The sequence below is a fragment of the Zalophus californianus genome, chromosome 3 (genome assembly GCF_009762305.2).
Source record: "Zalophus californianus isolate mZalCal1 chromosome 3, mZalCal1.pri.v2, whole genome shotgun sequence".
Lineage (NCBI taxonomy): Eukaryota > Metazoa > Chordata > Mammalia > Carnivora > Otariidae > Zalophus > Zalophus californianus.
The window spans coordinates 183,618,497-183,639,584 of NC_045597.1; the positions used below are offsets into that span (position 1 = coordinate 183,618,497).

At 39.6% G+C, this 21,088-nt stretch overlaps 1 protein-coding gene across 4 annotated transcripts in view; it reads left to right on the top strand.

The window, feature by feature from the left end:
• The window catches only part of COL4A3 (collagen type IV alpha 3 chain), a 126,992-nt gene that overhangs the window by 880 nt on the left and 105,024 nt on the right, over positions 1 to 21,088 (top strand). The window lies entirely within an intron of this gene.

Consider the following 21,088-nt stretch of genomic DNA (forward strand, 5'->3'; position numbering starts at 1 on the left):
TATTAGCACCTTAGAAATAAAACTCAGGATGAATTAAGCAATCTGTCACTTTGATTTTGATTCATAATTTGAGAGATCCCAGATTCATTTAAATGCACTCCATATTTCTTATTCTCTGCAAAGATAAATTGGGTGTCCCCCAAACTATTATAACTCCTCGTTGACTCACTTGATTTGAACTTCTGAGAGTAAAATTTAACTTGTCAGATGAGTCTGTGATTTATACACTTAAAAAGTTAATGTGGGCGATAGTGTAGCATAACTTTCATTTCCAAAGATGAGCAGTTTTACAACTTCATGATTGAGACTATAATTGGAAGTCAACAGTCACACAAATGTGTCTTATGACCATATGTAATCTAAGTACTTTTCTTTTAAATTAAGACATGAAAGATTAAGCTAAAACCCTCTTTATTCTTATTCTTCTCCCCCTTCCTATCTAAACAAAGGTCATCCACTCACCACTTCATGTTTCTTTCTGGACATTTTCTGTGCATTTAGGTACACACAAATAGACCCACAAACAACATATGGTTGTGTTGGTGTTTTTTTAACATAATCGATACCATGCTATATGCATCCTTTTGCAACCTATGGATCTGTCCATGTTAGTATGTGAGATACATTCACCTTTCTTTTTGCCTTGTTGCATGATTTTCCACAGTATATGAATATGCCAAAGTCAATTGAACCATTCCCCTGTCAATTTACATTTAGGTTATTGAGTGTTTTACATTCTAAGGGCTTTTGTAATCCATGTAATCTTTTCATGTAGCTGGTTCCAACAAAAATGCCCTTTGCATAGACTAGGAATGCCCAACTCAATACTTCTGGGCATGGTATATTAAACTCATCCAAGTCAGTGTAGATTATCTACCATCTTTAATCCAAGAGCAAGTAAATACAACAAGCAAAAGAACTAAAGAAAGTATATGTTGTGGGAAGGCCAGGGCAGAGTTTCTGAGCAGGGTTTGCACATCCTTCTAGACTCCAAAGAAGAGGAGAGGTAGGGGAAGGTTGGGAAGTGGGGGGTACATAAAGATCAGCCTGGAAAAGTGATGCTCTGTGATCGTACAACCTCTAATTATGCCAATTTTTAATTATATTGTCATATTCCCTTATTACTTTTTACATGTAACATTTTTTGTGCGTGTGTCTTGAGTTTGGCCAAATCTTGATGCCTTCTTGCTGATAATACAATTAACCCATTGTATTATTTTTATCATTGCTTGAAGCAAGTTCTTGTTAAAATTGATGAGAATGATCATTTCTATTGCACTGGCTGAATTATATAAAAAGTGTCATTAGAAACCATGAAATGTGTGTAGAGAAAAGGAATCATAAGTTAACCGGTCACTGGTCGAGAGGATGCCAGCATGCCTCCCTCCACAAGGTAACTCTGGTGCTGGACAGGGCACTTGACCTCTCTGAGCCTCAGGTTTCTGCTCTGTAAAATGAGGGAGTTGAAAGCCCTGGAGGGGCCAGCAGGTGAGATAATGAATGAGTCAAGCTGTGGGGTGGGGGCCTGTCTTCAGGGCCAACTGTTTGTTGGCATTCTAGAATTCAGGCTCAGCAAAGCCAGAATCCTTGCTTTCTTCAGGAGAGAAGGGGGGTGGGGTGGGGAGTGGATGGATCCAATTTCTATCAGAAATCTCTCAAACTCTAGATGTTAGCAAATAAGTCAAAACTTTGCAAAACACATAGTAGTTTTTTGTTTTTTTGTAAAGTGCTGAACAAACACAGGGCCAAATAATGTATACGTGTAGGCTAAATTTAGCCTTTGGGCCATGGTATCTATCATCTTGGGGCTGCGCTCCTTAAAAACGTATTTTGCTTTCAATTTCTGCAATTGTACTTTAGCAATTTCTCAAACCAGGGAGGTAGTAGTGGCGTTGACCCCACATTCTGAGTTCAGACAGGGTGGAACTGTCCACCCACACAATTTGTTCTGAAGTCCCGTCAGTGAAATCCCTCTGTGGGTTCCAGGCCTGGCTGCTCAGTGCATCCTCAGGTTTATCACAGTTCCCAGGCCCAGCTGGTCAACCTGAAACTGGGAAGCGCATTGCTTGTTGTCTCAGGCCATAGATCAGGGAGATGGGCTAGAGGGAGCTCCTTCTCTAAGCTGCAGAAGGTGAAGTTCATGGTCTGAGACACGGCTTCTACTTCCTCTTTTTGCCTTAAAATTCCAAACAGAGCAGAAATGCAGCAAGCAACTATCAGAAGCTGAGTAACAGCTACATTTTAGGGAGAATGCTTTCTCGACTGATTTCATTTTTTTTTTAAGATTTTATTTATTTATTTGAGAGAGAGAATGAGAGATAGAGAGCACGAGAGGGAAGAGGGTCAGAGGGAGAAGCAGACTCCCTGCTGAGCAGGGAGCCCGATGTGGGACTCGATCCCGGGACTCCAGGATCATGACCTGAGCCGAAGGCAGTCGCTTAACCAACTGAGCCACCCAGTCGACTGATTTCATTTTAAAGTTTAAGAAAGTAAGTTGAACTGGGAAACATTCCAAACAAACAAAAAGTAACGTAACAGCAACATTAAGTTATATAAAAGTAATGTCTCTCCCTTTAGGGGAACCAGTATATGAATACAAAAAGTCCTGGGTGGCTCAGATGGTTAAGCGTCTGCCTTCTGCTCAGGTCATGATCCCAGGGTCCTGGGATCAAGTCCTGCATTGGGCTCCCTGCTCAGTGGGGAGCCTGCTTCTCTCCCTCTCTCTCTCTGTCTCTCATGAATAAATAAATAAAATCTTAAAAAAAAAGTTATACAAAAAGTCATACACACATTCTTTGCCCCCTCTTCTGTGCATGTTTTGTATTTACACACTGTGTATGTGTGTGTGTGTGTGTGTGTTAGTCACTGTGAAAAATAAATACTATTGTTTTGTGGTCCTTCAAATGCAATGAATGGTTTCACATTAATAGGTACCTTTTGGAGCTTGCTTACATCAATCAATATAATGGTTTTGGATTTCATCCATGTTGATACATATAGATCTGATTCATGCATATACATATGGATGTAAATAAAGCACAGTTTATTTTTCCATCCCCCTAAACACAGGAAGTTGGTTTCCATGGTCTTGTTTCGGGAAGTTGGAATGTAACATCTTTGTATAGGTACCATTGTGACAACTAGATTGTGAATTCCTACACAGGATTCAAAGAAGGCTATGAGAGAAAGCGTATTTTAAATTGTATTAGGAATTGTGAAATGGACTCCAAAAGAGTTGCACCTGTTTCCCTACATCCTCAGCAAAATTTGGTGTGTTTAGATGTTCATGAGTACAAAATAGGATCCCGTGTTGACTAGTGAGTTTGTGGATCTTTTCATGTTTTAATTGGCAATTTAGATTTACCTCCGGGTGAATTGCATGGACAACACTTTGCCTATCGATCTCTTGTGGCCTTGCCTTTTTTGTTGCTAATAATTAGGAGTTATTTATGTATTTGGATGCCAAACTTTTGCCATTTAAGTGTGCAGCAAAGATTTCATTCCATTCTCTGGTTTATCTTCTCATTTAGTTACTGGTGCCTTAACATATAACTTTTTTCTTTTTTTCTTTATTTTTTATTTTTTTTAATTTTATTTATTTATTTGACAGAGAGAGACACAGTGAGAGAGGGAACACGAGCAGGGGGAGTGGGAGAGGGAGAAGCAGACTTCCCGTGGAGCAAGAAGCCCAATGTGGGGCTAGATCCCAGGACCCCGGGATCATGACCTGAACTGAAGGCAGACGCTTAATGACTGAGCCACCCAGGCGCCCCAACATTTTTTTTCACTAGACTCTCGAAACTATCAATTTTTTCTTGATATTTTGTTTTGTGTCTTGTTGAAGCAATCCTTTTCTTCCCTGAGATTATAAAAATGTTTTCTTACCTTAAAAAAAAGAAAAAGAAAAGAAAGTTTTACAATTTAACTCTTTTACACTTGGGACTCTTAATCCTGGAATTGTTTTTCTACTTAAGGGATATGATTTTATCTTTTTCCATGTAGATGACAAATTGTTTCAACATTATTTATTGAATAATGCATTCTTTCCCTTAGTGTTTTGCAGTGTTATATCTGCAAACATGTGTACCAATCACTCATTCATATATAGGTCTGTTTGTATTCATTTATGGGTCCGTTTATTTAGGGCTTTCACTTCTCACTATGTTTTAGAGTTTTCTGTTTCTTTAATTTTTCAGATATTTTCAATACAATTGTAAATGTTTTTTTTTCAAAATTTAATAGCCTAACTATCAAAGATACTGCAAACTGGTTGAATTTTGTATTTTGACTTTACATAAGCAACTCTGAATTTTTCAAATGCATTTGAGGCTAAAAACCTTCCCCCAAATACTGCTTTAACTACACACACACACATTTTAACAAGCACTATTTTAGCATAATTACATTCAGAATCCTTTCTAATTGATTTCTTCACCCTATGGGTTATTTAGATACTTATTTCTTAATTTCCAAACATAGGGAGATTTTTCTAGTTAATCTTTTTTTTATGAAATTATGATAGAGATGATATTCTGGCTTCAAAGATAGATATATATATCTCAATTAGGTCAAGATTTTTTAATCATGTTATTAAAATCACCTGTGCCCATGTATTTCTTATTTATCCTACTCAGTGGATATTTAATCTGAGAGTCTATATTTTTCATCAAATCTTCAAAATTCTCAGACATCCCCTTTTTATACTTCTCCTTCCCCGCTGTCTCTACTCCTGGCATTCTTAGGATGCATCGTGGACTTTCTCATCTTCTCCTCCAATTCTCCTAACTTCTTATAACGGAGACCTTTCATATGCCACTCGGATCCTCTGGGCCCCACCTTGCTCCTGGGCTATGGTCACTGACTTACCCCAGCTGCCAGCTTGACCACAGACTTTGCACATGAAACAGTCTATGGTTTCTCTAGACTCCACTCATGGCTCCCTGTTGTCCTTTAGATGGAGGGTATTAACCCCTGTGGGGCATATCTTTAACCCGTGGGTGATGGGAGCCATTGCATAACTTCCCTTCTTCTCACAGAAGAACTTGGTTAGAAGTGCAGAGGTTCACCCAGCCTCTCCATGAGACCAATCATCAGATGGACTTGAGACCAAGGGGTAGCATATCCAGCTTCTGTCCCAGGTGCTGCTTCTCCCATGTCTCTGAAGCTGCCTCACATCTTTCTTTCAATTTCTAATTCTCTCTTCTGCTGTTTGTAAGTTTCTGTAGATTATTCAATCTATTGTAATTTCCAGTAATGAAAAAGAACTCTGGATGGAACCGTTCAACTGGGTTTATAACCCCAGATCTATTCATTACCAGCTTCTACATTTTTTGTCTCAATTTTTTTTTTATATTAAAATGGAAGTAAGAGACGGACTTCAGGATTTTATGAGGATTCAGTGATTTGATACACATAACACATACTTTACCATGCTTGTCACAGAGTAATCATTCAACAAATGTTAACTATAATTATTTTTATTCATTAAATTTTAATTTCAGTGGCTACTCTAGGAGTCCTTTTTGGAGTCTGTCTGGGGTTGGGTTTTTTGTTTTGTTTTGTTTTGTTTTGTTTGCCTTTTTTTGTAGATTTCCCCTCCACCTTGTGCTTTTAATCATTTTACACATACTCATTTTATACCCAATCCCCTTCTCATTGTTTTTCTATGATTTCTATGTGTCTTCTATTATCACCCATGGGGAGACCATGTGTATGAGAAGTTTAGGGAAAATAAAAGCCTCCTGTCATCACTCAGCCTGCCCCACCCCCTCCATTTCACCTCATTGCTCACAGATTGGAGCTGTTCTGCCCTGGGAGGAAAAAAAAAGGACAAAGTAGTTCTGTGGCTCCCAGGAGAATTTTTTCCCATTAGAATAGACTTACGTCATAATGGTTTGGGAGGACGGGGAGCACCAAACATGTTTCCTTTTGTCTTCTCAGGGCCACCCTCCTCCAGACCCTCCCACTGCCCATTTCCTCCAAACATTCCGACTTCCATTAGATGAGGTGGGGGTCAAGGCCAACAACAGCAAAGCCACCAGCTTTCTCTCTCAGCCTCCTCAAACTCTCTGAGGCGGGCCTTCCTCCTTGAGCACTTCTCTGGGCTTATAGTAACTAGTTTGCTTTCAGACATGATCCTTGGAAAAACTGAATTAAATGAAATCTGTCTTTGCGTTGCCCTTATAAAATTTCCCTGTTATGGAGAGCACGGCCGTACCTGTCTAGTGTTGACTATGAGTAAGGATAACTTTGTTACATATTGCAGTTGATGAAAACCCTCAAACCTATCAGTGTCCGATTCCAACAACAGAGCTGTCTGGCTTGCAAATGCCCTGTGGTCCTTCATCCGTGTGCATCTGACCATACTCACGCTGTGGCCTTCAGCCAAAAACCATCCCTCCACCATGGAGTAAAAGATTTTCCAAGATCAGTGAAAGCACATGGTGCCCAAAGCGTTTTTGTTCTACAAAGTATATATCTGGCCCCCGCCTAGCCTTTTAATCATAATAGACTTTCACTGTAAGTTATTTATTTCACCTCTGTTTTCAGTTTCAGAAAATAAGGAAACTGAGATCATATCAACTTCTTAACAGAATAGACATTTTCCCTCTCAGGCCTCCCACCGTGGCCTTGACCAGTTACATAATCCCTCTGAGATGTCTTCATCTCTAAAAATCAGATAAGAAAGCCTCTCACTCTGAGTTCTATGTTTCTCTCCCAAGGTATCGTCGCTGGCTCTTGTCTTCTGAAAGCACCCATTTCAGTCTTTTCAGCCTTCCTGGGCTTCCTTGTGCAACTGCCAGCTAAGACCTCTGGCTTCAGATACATTTTCTAGCCAAGACTGAAGGAAAGTATATTGGTTCTATCATTTTTCCACCTTACATGGTTTCATAAGTTCAGATAATGAACATCGGTGTCCACATTATGCAATAGAAAAATGTGAGCCATACCAATGAGCCACATACGTAATTTTAAGTTTCTCAGTAGCCACATTAAAAAATAAAAAGAAACAAGTAAAATTAACTTGAATATATTTCACTTACGCCAACGCATCCATAACTTTATCATTTCAACATGTAATCACTAGTAAAAACACTAGTAGATATTTTACAATCTTTTTTTCATGTTAAGTTTTCAAAATCTGGTATCTATTTTGCCTTTCTAAAACATCTTACTTAAAAGTATCTACACTTCAAGTGTCTATAGCCGTGTGTGGCTACCATCTTCAATAGCTCAGACCCATATATGTGGTGTCCAGATATGAGAGGGAGATGTAGTCCATAAGGTTATATCTCTGAATGGAACACATTTTGCTTGCTGATTTGCCATAGGAAATAAGCACGTTGTCAAGATGACAAACTTCAATTAAAGACAATAAGTCAGCATGGATTGTGCCTAAGTATCTGTGCAACTTTTTCTCCAGAAAGTTAAGATGGTTGACCTTGGCTACAATGCTTAAAGTTGCACAAATTACTTTGTACACTTTTAGTTATATTGCTCCAGTATCAAAATATGAGTAAGTTGTGTACCTGAGGAGTTGAAAGAACATCACAAAACAGTGAACATTTGGCAAAAGGAAAGGGGGAAAGGAGAAATATATTGGAAACCAACTTGCCTTTCATCTTAAACTATAAACTAAGTTATCACTACAACTTAGCCAGGCAAGAGGTTTAATGTTCCTTTAAACAAGTTACTTCTGCTTTTAACTGTAAGTGATGGTACCATATTTATTGCAGATAAACTACTCACCAGGACCCACAGCTCTTATCATCTAGCTACAATTATTTTATTATTATTATTAAAAGCAGGAAGGAGATAATAGAACAGAGACATAGGCATGTGGGCTAGGTACTAGAGATTCACTGATGAACAGTCTGCATCCCTGGCCATGGTGGAGTTGGGTGTCCAGGGGAATAGGGGAGAGAGACAGCAGCTCAGTAAACAAACATATAACTGTAGATTGGGGTACCTGCTAGGGGAGAATAATGTGGTGATGGAGAAGGAGAGCATTTACCTTAGCTAGAGCTCGTTGGGGAAAACCTTTCTGATGAACTGACTCACAGCCTTACATGGAGACCGAGGAATGTAGGATGCACTGAGGAATGTGATTCAGGCCAAGGCCTCTCAAGAGTGAAGATGCTTCTGATGTTATGGCTCCTGGGTTGTCAAAGAATAAAACCAAGACCAACAGAAGTTTTAGAAAAAGAAAAAGAAAATGCTGAGTTTATTTACTCACCATGAGGGAATACATATACTGGGTATTTTACCAAAGGTGGGGCAGGGGATGTGAAGCAGGGAGGCAGGGTGCTCCAGAGGGGGGCAGGCTCATGGTGGTTGTGCTAATTAAGCAGGGGAATTGCTCCCTGGGTAAGCTGAAATAAATCCACAGGATAACATGTAGGTGATCATCCTATAATTTTAATGTTTGCACTTAACAAATTAATATTTTAACAAAAAAGAAACAATATAGTATATTTATGCTATTCACAAGACAGTTGTTGCATTAATAATGGATGAGTAATGAATTCACACTGTAACTTGGTAATGGGCCCACATGTAAAGAGATGCAATGAAAATGTTCTTTCCTTCTTGTTGATGTGTCTCTGTCATCCTCACCTCAACCTCACTGGGACGGGTTTGAATTTGCCAAATGTGGCTGTGAGGGCCAGGGCCAGAAGCTAAAGCTGGGCCAAAGAGCCCTTGTCCTAGCTGACATAGGTCCCGGGCCAGAGAGGGCTCCAAGCCAGGGAAGAATGAAACCCAGTGAAGGCTCTCCCAGAAGGAGGTGAAGAGTTCCTCACTCATAGGACCCACAGCACCAGCTTCCCCTCCTGGTGGGTGCTAGTTAGGAAGGCAGAATGTCATGTTGAGCCCTTCCCCAAACCCAACCCAACTAAAATCTGCATACTGATCAGCTCCCCAGGAGATTCCATTCCTGGGTACATTATCGTCTGAGAACTGTGCCAGCCTTGGTAAGGACTCTAAAGGGTCCCTCGAGGTGCAGGGGGATGGCACTGGAGCGTTTCAAAAGAACTGTCACATGATCTCTATTTTAAAGACTTGTATGACTGACACACAGAGAAGGTTGTTCTCCTTGGGAACCCAGCCTAGGTAAAGGAGAGGTGACAGAGCAGGAAGCAAATCTTGGTGGTGTTTTTTTTTTGTTTGTTTGTTTGGATTCTGTTGGCTTAGCAGTAAGAGAGGAATGCAGGAGAAAAGTCTAGATCAACATAGCAGTTGCTCAATGTGTCCCTGTTAATTGATTCAGTGCAATTAACTTGATAATGAATCATGCAATGAGAGAGGGTTAAAAATCCAGTCGGGTGCCCTGTACATACAATGTCAGGCTATCAGACAAATATTTCCACACATCACTGTAGGTAATATATATGTGTATGTGTGTATGCACATATAAATACACATTTAAGGAGTATTTGTTAATCTCATATTTTGGTATTATTGCAATGAGATAACTGTTTTTTTTTTTTAAAGTGTAATCCTCGGAGCTATTTAAAATGTAACTGTATAAAGATCTTTTATTTTTCTGACAGTGGTTTTGGGGTAACTTAGGAATTTTCCATTTTTAATCTTTAAGATTGATGTTTGTTAATTAGATCATATCTCCAACTTCATTTCTTTGAGAAGTGATCCCAATGTTTAAAAAGGAGTTCAAGTATATTTAGAAACCTTGAGAGATTTGTCATTAGGTAGACAAAACAGGTCACTGGATTTTTTTCCCACCAGGATATTTTGTTGTTACATGAATTTCTCAAGGAAAAAGTTCTACAAGTGGAAAGTTGAGAAATCTGCAATATTTTCCCTTGAATCAAATGTCAAAGTATGTCTGGAGAGACCCAAAACAACAAGGTTGTTTAACTAGATGATAGGATGATTTTATTCTGTTTATTTGTGTATGATATCGGCAAAGCTGAAGCATTCACACGCTGGCTTTAAAAAAAGGTTTCCTGTGTTGTACAAAATCTGGAAAACATTTAAAAGTACCAAAAGAAATTTAAAAATATAAATGATCCATAATCATATTACCCATAGAAAATTACTGTCCTCTATTCCCTACCAGATTATTATTTTTTTTATTCTACTCTTTTCACGTAACAGTGGACTGGTGAAAATTTTCTGAGTTATTATTACAGATATCATCTCTAAATGTCTACAGAGCACTTCATTGTAGGTTGGTACCATAACTTATTTAGGTAATACCCTTCTGTTGAATTTTTGGGGTATTTCCAATTGTTTAGAAATAAAGCTACAGTGGAACTCCTTGAAGACTAACACTTACTAAACTCATATTTTAAATAATTGTGTATGTAGATGCTTTCTTATCAGATGTCTGGTTTTGTGCATTTCTGAATAAGATGGCAAGGTAGTATCATTCCTGATTAACAGTTAAGAGTCTGAAACAAGAGAACTCATCAAATTCATGGAGGAAGTAGGTTTAGAATTGGGAGTTCTTGTTATTTGGGTTTTTTAGTAGGACTCTGTCTTGCCAAAACTTCCCAGATGATTGAAAAGGAGCATCAGATATCACTTTATTATTATTTATTACTTAAATAACTATCTCATGAGATAAGGATCCTACAGGTTGGAAGCCACACGACGTGCCCATGCAAGCGCCAACACTCTCTAATGCCCACATCCTCTGGAGAGGACCACCAAGAGGTAGATTAATCTAGCACTGCAGGTGCCCGCGGCTGTGCCCATGGAACCTTCAGAGCTTCTACTCACTGTGACCTGCTCAGGCCTTTCAGAGATAGAGCATTCAGAGCACACGTGACTCGAAGGAGCAGCAACCCCAGACCCCAGGAGACCAGTCATGGAGACAAGGATATCTGAGACACCCCACCATCCGAGAGTCACTGTTGGGACAGTTGGGGCAAGTCCCTTGAATTCCAAGGCCTCCATTGCCTCAATCATGAAACCCATCCCTTCTATCTCCAGAAATCATTTAACTAAACACATTTTGCATTCTACAAACGCCAAGTAGTATTGAGACCAGGAATGAATTGCAATATCAGAAAAGCAATAGTCCAAAGTTTCTTATACTCATTTAATTCTCCTATTACTTTGTGACTCAGTATCAACTTCCTGGAATGTATTAAGGAGTTGCTTATTTTCGAAAATATTATTCAGTGCATTCTTTGCTGCTGGTATTTTCTAATAACGTTATTTGGAAACATCAGCAGAAATGGCATCCTCCCTGAGCACTGTTCCCATTAAAAAATGAACAGTGTGTTTACCTTACACCACCCCATGTAAATACTAATGCTAAAACTCATCTGGTGATTTCATCACTTTCATGGTCACTTTCCAAACACCTCACCTAAAATACCTGTTAATTACAGAGATAATGCTGGGGAACATTTGATAGTCATAATTTGGTCCTTTCTTATCTTTCAAATATAGGTTTTTTGGCATGAATTTAGAAGAGATGCAACCAGCTTTGGCACACAGCCTCCTTCAGATCCCATTAATGTGTAATGGGCAGCAACAGTGTAAATTCACTTGATGCACATTCACTGAACACCTTAAGTACAGTGCACTATGGTAAGGAAACTCTCGAAATATCCTCTAAACAGGATGGCTCCTTGGGAAGGTTGCTAATGAGGCTGCTGGAACTAATTATCAGACTAAGTGAAAATATTTTTTCTATGTTGATCTTTTTTTCCTAACAATAAAAGTAATCTATGCCCATTTGTGAACATTCAAAATATATAGATAAGTATATTTTAAAAAGCTCTCCTAGTCAAAGAACCCAGAAGTAGCCAGTGTTAATCTTTTGTTATGTTTGTATAAAAATGAGATCATATAGAATAAGGTATTTTGTATCCTGCTTTTTTGACATGATATTATTATTTTTTCACATCATTAAACATCTTCTAAAAATGATTCCATACTATTCCATCATGTTTATATACCATGATTAGGTTTATGTAACCTAAATTTTTGATATTATAAACAAAGCTGTGATGAATTCTTGCCCATGTACCTTTTTGTAATAGCCTTTTATAGTAAAATTATTATTTAGATCAACTGGTATAATTTTTTTCTTTTTTTATACCACAAATTCTACTTGTCAAATGATAGACATAAATACTGGTAAGTAGAAAGAAAACAAAATCAGTCCAAATCCTATCATGTAAAATATAACTAGAGATAATATTTTGATATATACTCTATTGTCTTTTTTTACTTAATCCAAAATATGATTTGGTGTATGACCTGAGCCAAGGATCTAAATTTTTAAAATTTCCCAAACTAGTCAATATTCCCAACATTAGTTTTATAATAATTTACCTGTTCCCCCATTGACTTCTTGTGATCTCAGCTCTGCTCAAAAATGAACCAAAAGAATATCTTGAATAGAGCCAGGATTTTCTTAGAACGCACTGCTGATGATGAGATGCATGGCTAATGGCCACAAATAAAATATGGGGTTTACCAGTTATTTTCTTTGTTATAGACCTAGAGTCAGTGTAGCATTAGATAGATTTAAAGACTCTTGCCTCAGTCAGTTTACCATTTCTCAGTGCCCCTTCATCCCTCACTCTTAGCTCTGCATCTGGAAGGGGGTAGGCTTGTTACAGAACCTGGACTGGATTGCCCAACGGAAGAACCAAGCGGCACTCGGAGATCTTGGAGGATAGGAGGTTTATTTAAGGCCGGCGGGCTCAGAGGAGAGTGGCCTCCAAAGGTCTGAGCCCTGAGCACAAACAAAGGGGGCAATTTATACACTTCTACTTCCGCATACTGGGCACTTTTGGCGCGTGTGTGAAGCGGGGCAGGGAGAAGAACCCGGATTGGTACACGTGGGAAGCAGAGCAGGGAAAAGAACCCGGAAGAGCCCTGGGGCAAGGACTGGGACTCTCTCACTGGCTCCGTTGGCCATCTTAGGACACAGATTTTCCTTATCAGGCTCAAAGACCCCCACTAGTCATCACTATAGGACACCCCATTGGTTTTAGATCATTCCAGTCATTTGGAGAAAATGGACCATTTCCAATCAACATGCCTAAGAGCAATATTTTTTTCTCTCCCAACACCATTCCATCTACCCCATCTCCTCTTGCTTCTCTCACCCATTTTTATGACTTCCCAGCCGGTGACGTTTGGACCTAGAATCTCTTAGACTTTTTTCTAGGTTTTTGAAGGCCCATCTGGCTTAAACCATGCATCGAAATCCAATTGATTTCCTTATGACAAGTTGAGAAGTAACTTATCATACAATCTCAGGAGATTGTATAATGGCTGCATTATAGCCTCAGAAGCAAATATGGTTGCAGAAAAAAATTGAAATAAAGAAAAACCTTAAGACCCATAAAGGGGGTAAAGGAAAAATGTTGGGAATTTTGACCTATTGCAACAAAATACCACCCAGACCCCTCTTGAACCTCATCACACATACTACTCAGGAACCTTTTATTTAATCAGGTTAGCATGAATGCAACACGTTTAACATTTTCTGATGTAAAAACAGAAGACTAATACCAATTACTCTTAACATCCACCCACTAACATACTGTAAATGATTTACTTGGGAATCTATTTCCATACAGTTCACCTTCAGAAAGTAGCAGACAGAAAAGTTTCACAAAAGCCAGACTTGTTTTCACATGTGAAACTGCTGTGCTTTTTCATTTGGATAAATCACTGACTTGGGCTAAATAGAGTGGGCTCTTTGTTGTTGTTATTATAAGCTTTTCTTGGCCTAGAATTTTCCTGTTTATTCACTATGAAGAAGAGCAGTGCTTTGTGTTTCTAACATTGGAGTGGTAGTTCCTAATTCTACAGGCACGTTGAAGGTGATGGTGTTCATCAGAACCACTACAATGAGCCCCGACCAAGAGGTGATCTCCAGTGCTCTGTATCTGGGGCCTTCTGGAGAAGTCCAACAGAACAGAGTTACACATTAGAATAAAATCAAGGGATTCTTAATTCCAATCGTATTTTCTCCCTGAATTCTTAAATCTATCATTTCTCACCATTTTTACTAGGAGAACATTTTCCCTGGGCAAAACATTTTCACAAACTTATTTGAGAAGATAGAAAGTCAGTCCTTATATAACTCACTCCACCAAGAATTAGCTGCATGTCCCTGGCTAACTTTGTTGAGCTTTGTTTTCCTTATTTGTAAAAAGGGGATAAAAATATGAGTGTATAGGTTCATATATATGATAATGATTAAATACGATAATGTCTATAAAAGCTTAGCGCCGTGCCTGGCATGTTAAGAACTATTGCTGGTAGTGAGTGGTGATATTTGACAGTATTCCACCAAACCATCATCTGGGGTTTTTACCTACTAGAACCCAGCAGTCAAAAGTCTTTCAGTTTACTTTCCAGTCTCTTGTGACACACCTGGGAGATCAGTTGGGCTATTCATTTTTGAAAATGGGATTCTGATGGTATCACAAAGTATTTAATTTTTTATTTCAATTTACCAACAGGAATACACATAAATTAAATTAGAATTGTTCCTCATGGCATTGTACTCACTGACACTGGATTTTTGAAAGATCTGACTTTTGAACATACGTGAAATCATTTCTATGTAAATAAATTCTCAGGGGTTCTGCATTTCCAAAGGAAGTAGAGTGGTTCTGTTTGCTTGCTTGCTTGCTTTGCCATTTTTTAAAAGATTTGGAAGTACATATATAAACAGACTGTTCTGCTTAAAATAAGCATTTGGGGCCAGAGACCCCAGGGTAATAGTGACCAGCATAAAAACAGGGTGAATCTGGGGGATTTCTGGAGAAACTGATGATCCAGGAACATCTGAATGTTCCAAGCAGAGACCAGAGCAAAGAAGTGTGTGGGAATAAGGGCAACACAAATCAGAAGGCTCGTTGGAATTTTGACTTCAGACTTTAGGTCAGGCCAGGTAGAAGATTGATTCAAACTTAGTGGTTATCAGACTTGGCCAGAAGGACCTAAACAGAGAGGAGACAGTGTGTCCAAGGTCAATAGGCAGGCAGATAGAAACCGGGTGACCCCAGAAAATGGAGTGCAGTGGACATCTGCTCTTTTTTCCTGACCTCTCCCCTGTCCCTCTCTGGTGGTAGCATGTTGATTTTACTTTAGGGAACTATCATCCCTTCATTGCCAAGGGCGCGGGCACATGACCTAAGCTGAGCCAGTAAGTGCCCTCCCCCAGGAATTTGGATCTTCAACCGAAAATGCAAGGAGCTTATTTATCCTGACAGCCGTGCCCTGAAAAACTTTCTGTTAGTTTTTGTACCTTGATCCTCACAACAGCCCTGAGGCTGCTCTTTTCTGAGGCCTGTTTATTTAACTTTTCTTCAACTTCTGTGTGCTGCCCCATGTCATTCCAACAAATTCCTCTTTTATCATTGAATTAGCCTAAATAATTTCTGTTGCTTGCCACCAAAGAACCCTGGCAAGGATCCAGGAATCCAGACACCAGTCTGGCCAGCAGAACTGGTGGGTCAGCAACCTTCTCCCCTAGCCAAGAAGCCTCTTATATTAACATGTGAGGAGAGAGTTCCCCTCAGTAGCAACAAATTCAGGCCAGCTAGTGCACATGGGTGAACTCTTGCTAGAAAACTGGTCTGGCAGTTACCCAAGATGGACTAGGGGAATGTGAGAACTGAGTTAATGGTTAATCACTGCTTATCACCAAATTATGAGGCACTTTCCATTTTGAATGCCTCTAGTAAGAGCGCCAGCCCAGGTAAAAATCAAGATTGACTCAATCAATGTATAGAAGAAATGATAACTATTGAACTATTATCTCTTCCCAGAAGATGTAACTTGGACTAGCTACTTGACTTAGACCTTTGCTGAGGCAAGCTTGCTCGCCAGCTTAGTTGCAGCCCTCTGCCTTGCTCATCCAGGCCCCTCGAGAAGTTATGGTCCTCACCTTTTGTACCAAGAAAGGTCTTGTCAAAATTTTTGCTGCACTCTATCTTTTGGTATTCATTTCTAAGTCTACTCTCATGAAATATGTCTTTTCACTTTGTGCCTTTTCTTCACCAGCAACATTTGTGGGTTTTTTAGCTGTTTTCAATAATTCAACTTGAACACGTTTCAAGTTCATAGACAGAACCATATAAACCAAATAAAGCATTTTAAGCACGTACAAAAATCTAATCTTGTTTTCTTCATTACGCACATTTTGGAAAAATTCTCTGTAAACTGGTGTATGCATTCTTGACCCTTACTCTGCATAGCTGCGTCACTGAACTTTTGACAGCAGGTTGAATTTGTTTTTTAGAAGTGGATTTGGTCAACCAAATTGTAAAAAATCAAGAGCTTCTGGCCAAGTGCAAGGCTCAGTTGATTACTGATTAAATGAAGAATGAGTAGCTTGAGGTGGTTTGCCACTGGGCTCTCAGTAATCACCCCAGGTAGGTAGTACATGGTGCTGTTAGTCAGTATACAAAGATCACATAAAATCTCCAGATGGACTGGTTGACTTCTAGCTGTCTGAGGGAAAGACCAGCCCTACAAGTTGTCTTTGCTCTTGTATATATGGCAAATCAGGAGTTCCTACTGGAGGAGCGATATAAATGTACGTTTAAGATACTGTGTTCATCTTCAAATATAAAAGGAATAGATTTCATTTCATGTGTCATATGGTGCACCGGTTTCCCTCTTTTATACATATTTTGCCCTGTTGAGACCAGAGGGGTGAGGCCCTAGTGCATGGATAATTATGATCCCCACAGAAAAGGGTGAATAATCTGTCAGTTGACAGGAAAGAAGTAAAAGGAGAAGTGAAATTCAGAAGGAAAGCCTTAGACCAGTTCTCAAACTTCAGTCTGTGTATTAGTCCTTTGTGGAACTTATTCTGGGGAATGCAGATTTCCTGACAAAATCCTCATGGTGTGGCCTGGGAATCTTCACTTGTCATATCTCAGATGATTCTGGTACAAGCAGTCCTTCAAGCTCTCTTGTAGAAACACTGCCTCACACTGATGGGAGAGAGGGAATGCCTGCCTCTCTCTAGACCTCATCCTCCGGCTACTGAAAAAGTTCCCACAGTTAAACAAAGTCGAACCAGTCAGCCTCTCCTATGGAGGGTCTGCTCTACATTGGGCAGGGAGGACTCTAGGAAAATAGGCGAGTGGACCGTACATTGCAAATCACTGTGGCTGGTTGTGTGTTACTTACTCCTTTGGTGAAGATTTTTGGGGGAGGGAGAAGGGAATATTCGATATGATTTTTGCTATATGTTCAGGGCTCTACTGTATCTCCATCGTACTGCTGTTGTTAGAATTGACCAAGATCAGGGATATTACATAGTAATAAGTCAAACGATGTTGGCTCTTTTGATAGTGAGGTTGGTTGATGATGACTGTCCGGTGGTATAACTATGACACCGTGGTCTCTGCTGTCCTACTAAGAATTAAGGGCAGAATGTGGTATCAACCCCTCTCCCCCAAGCTAGTTATTTATGTTGGTATCAATGCTTCTAGTTTCCTTGCTAGACAGGTGGCAGCTCACAGTGAGAGACCTTCCAAGGTGAATTTGACTTCGACCCCAAAACGAAGCTACAAAGTCAAGCCACTTTTTTCTGCAAGGAGATTCTTCCTCTCTACCAACATAGGATGATCCTGAGTTGGGTTTTACTAAGGGAGCAAGCAGGCTCCCCTATTTGTAGATTTTAATATGATTGGTATGTCATAGGAGGAGTATAGACCATGCATTTTTGAGAGGTATTCTATAAGATGAAATGTCCTTGTTTCAGGACACAGGAGAAGAATAGGAGAGGTTCTCTTCCTGATTCTTTTTCATAAGTCAGCTTTCAGAATCATATTAATAATTATCTTATAGATTCACTTTGCCACAGATTTATGTTAATTATTTGGTTGTGTATTGGACAATGTGAAATATATATGCATCTATGTAACACATTGTGTAGCAATTAGACTTTATCATGTGAAGGTTGAAAAAAAATACAATTAATTTAGTTGGAAAAAAAAACTAGTGTTTGGTCATCAGTGTAATTTACTATATAAAACAGATGCATTTTAGAAAAGGCTCTAGGCAAACATATATTCAAAAATCCAACTGTATTGTTAAGTTAACCTATATCTTCAAAGGGGTTTTGAACACATCAAGAAATAAGCATTTAAGAATCAGCTTCCTATTTAGTATTTACTGTATCTTTAACACACTTGGCAGGAAAATTAAAAAATACATCGATACTAGCAATGCAGAGCCAAAATGTAGAGAAAATGAAGAAAATTTAGTTCTTGACAATGTCATACATCTAGGTGCTTGTTAATAGGACAGAAAATCCCACCTGGAACAACTAGTTAGAAACTACTTGGAACGCGTCTCATTGAAGGTTTTCTCATTTATTAGACGTTTCCCAGGTATTTTCAGTACACATGGCCAAACTGCAGGTGTCTGGCAATGCATTTCTTCTATCCTGTAATCCAGATGCCATAATGTTTTTAAAAAGTTCAGAACACCTTACTCAGGATAACAGAGTAATTCCCCATCTTCTTCATGAATCAGGGATCACAGAAACCATTCAGGTATTGAGTTACCGAGATGTCAAATGGGTTCTTCTGCAAACTGAGAAAATTGGAGGAAGGATGGGAGTGAGGATAGGGGAATGATGGCCATCACACCACTCTAACTGGGATGAGATTGGCGAATCTGGCAGGGCTTTTGCACAAATGGGCTTTGAATGGTGTGGCCACGCCCAGGAGAAAGTATGGCAGCAGGGAACTGTTGTGTAGAACCCACATGAGTCTGCGTGCTGTTTTGAATACCTCTGTCTGGAGGAGGCTTTTTTGATGGGGAACAGAGATTCTCCTGATATCTCAAGAAAGAAGTTTTTTGTAGGTATACACACCTACCAATAAGAGAAATAGGCATCTAAGTCTGGAGGCAGGTCTCATGGATAATGGAAGTTACTGTAGAAAGATGCAGGTTTAGTGACCAAGTTATCTCAGCAGCAACTCAGTAGAAGTTTCTGTTCCTGTCCTTCCTGATCCAGCTAACCAACCAGCTCATCCCCTACCTTGTGTGTGTCCTAACTCATGGTTTCTGTTCATTCACATCTTCTGCCAGAGTGGCTCCCTTTCCCCTTCTCTCTGTTGGTCTGAGTATCCACTCCCACTACCAAACACCTAATTCCCCACTTCAGAGAGAATCTTATTGATCCAGCTAATCATACCATCTTTGCCTGGATATAGCTTTTGGTTCAGGGCATAGCACAGGACAACGGACTCATCTACTTCAGTCCGCTTGGCTGTGTCCAAGGACTCAGTGCATAATAAACTCTCAAACAACAATCCCTATCATTTTGCTTTTATGGGGTCTTCATGAGAACAGTGTCCCCAGATTACTTCTTTTTAAAAACTAAAGTAAATATTTAATAAAGCCAGGTATTATCTGATTGTTCTGTTCTATTAGAAAAGTATTTTAAGCCCAAATCTAACAACTTTTCTTTATAGGAATCCTGGCTTCTTTCTCACTGAGTTGTTAAGGGACTTTATTTATTTCTCTTAAATCACTTTCAGAATTAACATGGGAATTTTTTTAGTACCTGGAGTTAAAAAGTGATAACTCTTTGGACATTGTACCCTTTCTCTAGGAGATTTTCAGTCCGATTCTGTTCATAAGCAGATATTTAACACTGAAAAAGGGATTCCCAAATAGCCTTTTCAAAGCTCAGTGATCCATTGTGAGACATTGGCTTAACACAAAATACTTTTACATAACCCAAGCCACCAAGAGGGATATCCGGTCGGCTATTTTTAAAGCCCTCTCCCCCACACCATCTCACGTAACAGAGTTACAGCAGTTTGTTTAGAAAATTGGCACAGGTTCTGCAATTCATGAAATGAAAACCCAAATGAAATGTTTTTAACTTCTTTAAAACTGGAACCACTTTTACTTAGTGTGCTACAATGCCAAAAAAATAACTTTCAGGATTAGACACACATATATGTATGCACAATATACCATATATATATATATATATAGTATTATGTGTTTGGTTTACCATATGAATAATCTTCTAATTAATTCATTCAACAAGTATTTATAGAGCTCTTATTGTGTGCTGTGTTACAGCTTGGGGCCGGAGAGTGAGGAAGGTGGGCCTGACCTCACAGAGCTTCCAGGCTAGTAAGAGCTGGGCAATAGGCCCGCAGGGTGGTGGTAGAGAAGGCTTCCCCAAGAAAGTGATATCCATGCTGAGCCCTGAAAGATGAGGGAAAGCCAGCCAGGAAGGATGGGAGAGAAGAATCTTCCAGTAGAGAGAACAATCCATACTGGACTAGGGCTTCCTATCTGAGGGCCGGAGAAAGGGCTAACGTGCCTGGATACGGAGTGATGGGGGAGGAAGGAGAAAAGAGGCTGGAGAGGTGGGTAGGACTCAGCCGCACCAGATCATGGTTAAGGAGTTTGAACTTGATCCTGGGAGTAATGGGAAGCACAGGAAGGTCTTGAACAGGACAGAGATATGATCAGGTTTATGCTTTGGAAACAGCACGTTGGCTGTGGTGTGGGGAATGGACTGGAGGCAGGGAGAACCTGAGGCATGGTAGTGACCCAGGTACAAGACGGAGGTGGTCTGAAAGAGGGTAAGAGTCAAGCAGATGTGTGAGGTTGTTTAGGTCTAATCCATATGGTGGTAGATGGATGGCTCTCCCTCTACCCAAAGTCAGCATCAAAGCCCTGGCCTCAACTAAGGACTTGTGCTACATTCATACTATAAATTAGTGTAAGGAGCTTATCTGTTTTACCATATTAGTATGCATTCCTTTTACCAAATAAGAATGAAATAACCCAGAGTTTCAATTAGCAGCCCTGTAATTGTAAGCAACCTAAAACCCTATACAAAATGGCACAAACAGGGGCACCTACCTGGCTCAGTCCGTGGAGCATGTGACTCTTGATCTCAGGGTCATGAGTTTGAGCCCCACATTGGGTCTAGAGATTATGAAAATACAAACAGCACACACAAAGAAGGACAGTCTGTTGTTGTTGTTTTTTTAATGGCGTAAACAATAAAAATAATATTTTTTGTTCCCATAACTTAAAATCCAGTGGCCAGGAGGGTTTCAGGTGAGGCTGGACCCACGGGTTC